The 6,538-nt window shown below is 49.6% G+C and overlaps 1 long non-coding RNA gene across 1 annotated transcript; it reads left to right on the forward strand.

Annotated features, from left to right (window-relative positions):
* Nucleotides 1-716: 716 nt before the first annotated feature.
* On the forward strand, nucleotides 717-4,014 carry LOC311586267. Its single transcript, XR_014775502.1, has 3 exons — nucleotides 717-830; nucleotides 2,709-2,896; nucleotides 3,814-4,014. It is a non-coding gene; the product is annotated as an uncharacterized lncRNA (long non-coding RNA).
* Nucleotides 4,015-6,538: the final 2,524 nt, after the last annotated feature.

Genomic DNA, 6,538 nt, shown 5'->3' on the forward strand with positions numbered 1-6,538 from the left:
GAGGTGAGTGTGGCTTAGCCTATGGGAGGTGGGTGTGATAGTCAGTGGGGAGGTAGGCGTGGCTTAGTCTGTGGAAGGTGGGTGTGTTCAGCTCTGAGACTGCCTTATAGCTGCAGGCGCTGCCTGGCTACTGCTCTCTCTCTCTCTCTCTCTCTCTCTCTCTCTCTCTCTCTCTCTCTCTCTCTCTCTCTCTTTCTCTCACCAGTTCAGTAGAGCTGGGAGAATGCTTGCCAGGACCACAGAGGTGATCCCAGTTCTGGACTGGAGAGTGACAGAAAGCACAAAATGTGGTTAGCTGAATAAGTTCTGATGTCCTTTTCAGTCTCAAAGGACTGACTGGCCTGTGGCTCCAGGCCATGAGACAGAGAATAATGAAATCCAGAGAAGAAGGGCTGCAGTGCTAGAAGCAAGGAGAACCAGTGAGCGAGATCCAGTTTACATTAATTATTTTGACAGTGTCTACTCAGAAAGGCACGGCAGGCCCACACCCCTGCAGCCAGGGCTGCACCTCATTTCTTGGTGGCAAAGCAGATGCTGTTGGCCAGAAGCAGCCTTTTCTTTGCTCTGCCTCCTGTTTGGGCAGTAAGAGCAAAGCCTTAGGGAGGGAGGGGATGCCACCTGGGGTGAATGCTGGAGCTTGGTCAGGCCCAGCCATCCCATGAATACCAACTAAGCTGCCTGAGTGTATGGAAAAGTTTGGAGGTCGAAAGTGGCTGTGGGATGCAGATGCAGTTTCTGGACTCGGTGCTTCCGGCTTGGTTCCCTTCCCACCTCAGAAGCTGAACTCACAGGACATGGAGCTGTGAATATCACGGTCTGGTGCTGTCCCGGTAGGAGACTTTGTTTTGCTCAGTTTCAAAAAGCACAAGTGGGCGCTGGCTCTTGGGTGGTCTGAGGGGACTGCCTCCTTCCCTGGAGCTTTTGGGGGGACAGAGCTGATAGAAGCCACTGGCTACAATGGGAGATTTTCAGCAACATTTTGAAACAATTCTATCTTTTCAGAGACCTTTTAAGTCTTAAACTAAAGTACAGTCCAATCCAGAGGATTTCGCATCAGTTTAAGGTTGAGTGCTATAGGCTCAAAGTCACACCTTTAGTTGGGTGGACTAGATAGATCTCCCATTTCTTGCTCACAAAAGCACTAGCTAGGGTAGAGACCTATGATTTTGGAGGCAGCTTCCTCTCGTGTGTCTTTTTAAATGTTTTGTGAGGTTTTCGTTTATGTGTATCAGGGCTTGTCTGTGCACCATATGCATGCGGTACCATTCATGGCCAGAAGAGGGCATCAGATCCCTTGGAACAGGAGTTACAGTCGTATGTGAGTCACCATGAGGGTGCTGGGAATTAAACCAGGGTCTTCTGCAACATCAGTCATTGCTCTTAACCTCTGAGCCATCTTTTCAGCCCTGTGCTTTTGTCTTGAGTGCCTGACCATTTCACACGCCAGTTAGTTAAAAGAGGAGGGGATAGGTAGACTTATTTCTTCTCTTAAAGGACTTGGCTCAGGTATTGGCTGCATCACAAATACTTACACCCCAATCAATGGCAGTGATTACTTTCCTGATTATGTTTAGCAGCTAGGGACTTTGGGAAATGTAGTCTTTCTTACAGCTGGCCAACTGTGGTGGTTTGAATGAGAATGGCCCTTATAAGCTCGTGTATCTCAATGTTTGGTTCCCAATTGGTAGACTGTTTTGGAATTATTAGGAAGTGTGGCTTTGTTGAAGGAGGTGAGTCACAGATTGGGGTTTCAAAAACCCATGCCAGGCCCAGTCTAGAGCGCTCTCTCTCTCTCTCTCTCTCTCTCTCCCCCCCCCCCCTCTCTCTCCCCCTCCATAGAAGAGACTAGCTCTTTAAAACTAGAAGCCTCCAATTGAAAGCCTTGGTCATAGTGTCTCTTCACAGAGGCAGTAACCAAGACACACATGACCTGAACATCTTATCATAGAACGAAGTGGAAGAGAAACTGTGAGACAGGAGAGTAGAATTTCCTGCAAGTTATTCTGAAGGATCAATTCTGCCTCTAGGGAAATATCCTAAGACAATTCTTAAAAGAAGGAAATAGTTTGTGCATGGTGCCTAGGGTTAGATGGGGCTACCATACAGGTCTGTCGTGACTTAATAAAGTTTTGTTTGTAGCCACAACAATGATAAATACAAAAGTGACTTAGAAACATGGAAATTGTACATAAAAAGTAGAACTCAATTGCATACACAGCAAAATTAAGAACCATGGGTGCCAAGGGGCAGCCGTTCATCCATCCATTGACCTATCTATCTATGTGCTCAGTTATCTACCCATCTATCCATCCAATCCATCCATCTACCCATCCATCCATCCATCCACTCATTTATCTATGCCTTCATTTATCTACCTATCCATCCATCTGTCCATCCATGCACCCACCCACTCATCCATCTACCCATGGCTATGATTGTCAGGGCCAACAACCCACCCATCCAACCATTATTCAATCAACGTGAACTGAAACTATCTTATCTGGCAGAAGAAGGACAAACATAATCCTTACTCTTTTGGAACTTTTGCTTAGTGGAGGTTAAGAACCACATTTGAGAGTGTCCTGACAGCCTCTCTAAGTGTTATGAAGCATGCTGTGGCAGAAACAGCAGAGCATCCCCATCCCCAGGTACTGAAAGGACCTTTTGGAGCCCTCTCACTCTTCTTTTCGTGGGAACAATTTCCTTAGGTACCAGTGACATCCAGCTGCAGACAGCCCTCTCTTGGCTCTTGTGGAAGTTCTGTGGAGTTTGTATACCCTAGGAAGGCCTCTCCAGCAATGACTGATAAAAGTCAAGGGACAAGCACCACTCACTAGGAATATATCAAGACAGGGCTCTCTCTCATGCCACTGACTGGAGCCTGGTGATCGCGGAGGTAGGTTGTTTATGAAGCCCCTCCCCTGTCTTCCTTTCCCGCTCTTGTTTTCCACTCTCTGACTGAACATGCTGGATGGCCTCCTGTGATAGCGTGGGGATGGCATGTTCACCCAAAGGCTCAAGGGTTCACTTGTTGAAGCTGGTCTTCAACGAGGTGGTAGAGTTTTAAAGAGAGGAAGCCTAGTGGAAGCCACTGGGGGTGCTGTCTTCCAAAGGCAGTAAGGTCTATCCATTGACGCCTGCTGCTTAGTCCTCTTACTGCATAAGGAGCTAGCCTGGTCGCTTCTCCTGGCTGGTTTCCTACCTAGAGATGGAATCTCTGGTTCCTATAGATATTTCTGTCACAACACTATACATTGTTAGGCCCTTCCAAGAGGCCATCCTATCTTTGACTTTGAGCCTGTAACCATTTTCCTTGATAAAAGGACCCAGCTCTAGGTACTGTGTTACAGTTATGGGAAATGGGCCAATATATCCTCCAAATAAGTCTTTATACCTACATCTTGTGTCTGTTTGCTTGTTTGTTTGTCTGTTTGCTTGTTTGAGACAGGGTTTCTCCGTAGCCCTGGCTGTCCTGGAACTCAATGGCTGGCTTTGAACTCACAGAGATCCACCTGCCTCTGCCTCCTGAGTGCTGGGATTAAAGGTGTGTGCCACCACTGCCTAGCTATACCCATACCGTAGCCTTCTGCTCAGGCAAGCAGAAAAGGCTCCTGGGAGTAGCTTCCACACAGCCTTGAGTGACGGTGGAGAGGCTCTCTGGCCTTTCCCACTGGTGGCCCTGCTGTACTGGGAAGGGCAGGCCTGATGTAAATGGAGAAGAAAGATGACCAGTGGGGCTGAGTGAATCAGTGGGGAAGGCTGGGGCCGTGGGACAGGAGGATTCTTGGTTAATTGTTGCATTTTCAATAGCAGAACGATTTCACAGTCACTTAGAAGTTCCTGGTGGAGTGAGAGACGGCTGTAGTCTGGAAGAGGCCCACTTGTCTTGGAGTTTGAGCAGAATGATGCTCAGCTGTTGCACCATGACGTGGAGGCCTCTGGGCGATCATTTATGGAGACAGGGCTGGAGGGCGGAGGGATGCTGTGCCTTGGAGAAGCGCTAAGAAATATAAAAATGAGTGGAAACTGGCCTTGAGTCCCTTCTTTGCCTCGCAGTGGCTGTACACCCGCCTTAGGTAAGTTAATGAGTGCCCTCGTTAGTTGTTGTTGTTGTTTTTTGTTTTGTTTTGTTTTTTTGTCAAATTGACACAAGCTGGGATCTGGGAAGAGGGAACTTCAGCTGAGAAAATGCCTCCATCAGATTGGGCCATAGGCACGTCTGTGGGGGATTGATTCTCTTGATTGGTGATTGACTTGGGAGGGCCCAGCCCACTGTGGGCGGAGCCACCCCTTGGCAGCCTGTCCTGAGATCAGCTTAGAAAGGTGGCTAAACACTAGGCTGAGGAATAAGCCAGAACAAGGCATGGTACAGTCTCGCCCCCTCCCTGCCCTCCCCCCCCCCCGACTCCCCCCTTCAGTTCTTGCCTTCAGGCTCCTGCCCTGCTATCCCCTGAGGGATCGACTACGACCTGGGAATTGTAGGAGAAAATAAGCCCTTTACTCCCTAATTTGGTTTTGGGCGCAGAGTTTATCACAACACAAAACAAACAAGGACAATTAACTTCCCTGGAGTTTTCTTTTCCCTTCTCTCCCTCTTTCCCTTCCCTCCTCTTCCTTATCTCCCCCACCCCCACCCTGCCTTGTTTTTTGTTTGTTTGTTTGTTTGAGACCAGGACTCACTCTGCAGCTGTCGTTCTTGAGTAAGAAATGACTCCCTCAGGCACGCATGTTGAATGTTTGCTTCCGAGCTGGTGGCGCCACTGGAAGTTTCTGGAGCCTTTAGGAGGTGAGAGCTAGCTCAAGTGGGTCACTGGGGAGTATGCTTTGGGACATCTCATGCTTGGCCCCTGGCATCTTGCTCTCTGCTTCCTGTTCACCACAAAGTGAACGGTTAACTTGGGCCACCTGCTCCAGTTTCTGAAGCATGTGAGGCAACACAGCTGGGATCAAACCCTTCCTCCCCATCGGTGTCGATGCCACAGTGGTCTCTGACTTGAGGTTCTCCTGCCTTTGGCTTCCTGAGTGCTGCTTGTGGGGAGATCCAGGTTGAAACCCACACAGGCTTCTCTCTCTCTCTCTTTCTCTCTCTTTCCCTCCCTCCCTCCCTCCCTCTCTCTCCCTCCCTCCCTCCCTCCCTCCCTCTCTCTCTCTCTTTCCCTCCCTCCCTCCCTCTCTCTCTCTCTTTCCCTCCCTCCCTCCCTCCCTCCCTCTCTCTCTCTCTCTCTCTTTCTCTTTCTTTCCCTCCCTCCTCCCCCTCCTCCCCCCCCCCCCCAGAGACCGGTACTCCCTTCATCAGCTCTAATAGCTCCGGCTTTGTACATCACTTAGGAATATTCTACCCTTCCCTTCCCTTTTATACTGCTCTATGTTAGGCTCAAGGCTACTGGCCAATTAGGCCCCACTCTCCTGCTGCAGCCTCTTTCTTACATCAGATGTGAAAGAAATAACAAGCTTCCACCCAGAGAGCTGCCTGTGAGTCTCCAGCAGACTCTCCAGGCACCCACAGTCCAGAACAGCAAGAGCCTTTCTCTTTTCCCCAAGGGAGCTTGTAGACCTCAGGTGGCCAGACTCGGGGACATCAGAGGGCAACAGGCAGTGACACGTACCGGATCTGTATAATGGGTACATTTGGACTAAATGTGCTGCTCCTCCCTCTCATTCTGGAATGAAAATCCGGATTCCTGCCCCTGCTGGCCAGGGGTCAGGGCCAGCCTGGGACAGGATGAGCTGTGGACTGCTCATCAACCATGTGAAATGGAACCTCTCCCGTCCCCTGAGACCTAAAAGAAGTGAACCACCACTCTGCCTCGTAGGCTGGAACTCTCATTAGAACCCGTGCCCTGCTGTCAGTCAGTCTGTCTGTCTGTCCATCTGCATGCCTATCTGTCCATGATGTTAATAACTATTCTAAGGACTCTCTCACCTCATAGATGCGAGTATCCCCATAGGTCCCAAAGCCTGAACCCTTCCAGGTAGTTTTACCCCCATTTTATGGGCAAGAAAACTGAAGTCATAGAAGACACGTCACCTGTTCAAGGTCATGTGATGAGCCACAGAGCAGGAACGTCATCCTCAGTCTGTCAGCTTTACCCAGCAGCGGAGTGGCTGCCAGAATAAATGAAGATGTACAGGTATTGCCCAGCTCTGCCTGGCCTGTAATCCGCGGTTAATAAAGTATAGTAATTATGACATTCACCTTGGATATTTGCAATCCCAGAATGTGACTAGGTCCTTGGAGACCTGTGCATATATCAGGGAGAGGTTTTATATAGAGCCAAGCAGAAGGTCACCGATCCTACCTTCATTCGCCTTTCCCTTTCTGGGAGTGGGGGCAGGGCAGGCATATAGTGTTGATGATACAGCCCTGCAAAGCCTGGGCCCTGTAGGTAGATGGCTGCCTCTCCAGGACTGTTATGCAGAGAGATGGGACTGGCACCGGAAATGACTTCAAAGATGGCGATTTGCCCTTAAAGCAACATGGGGGTGGGGTGGGGTGGGAGGAATAGATTAGAAGTGTTTGTGGTGAATGCTTGGCCTG

Source organism: Acomys minous (assembly GCF_964271855.1).
Source record: "Acomys minous genome assembly, chromosome: 16".
In the NCBI taxonomy this organism is placed as follows: Eukaryota; Metazoa; Chordata; class Mammalia; order Rodentia; family Muridae; genus Acomys; species Acomys minous.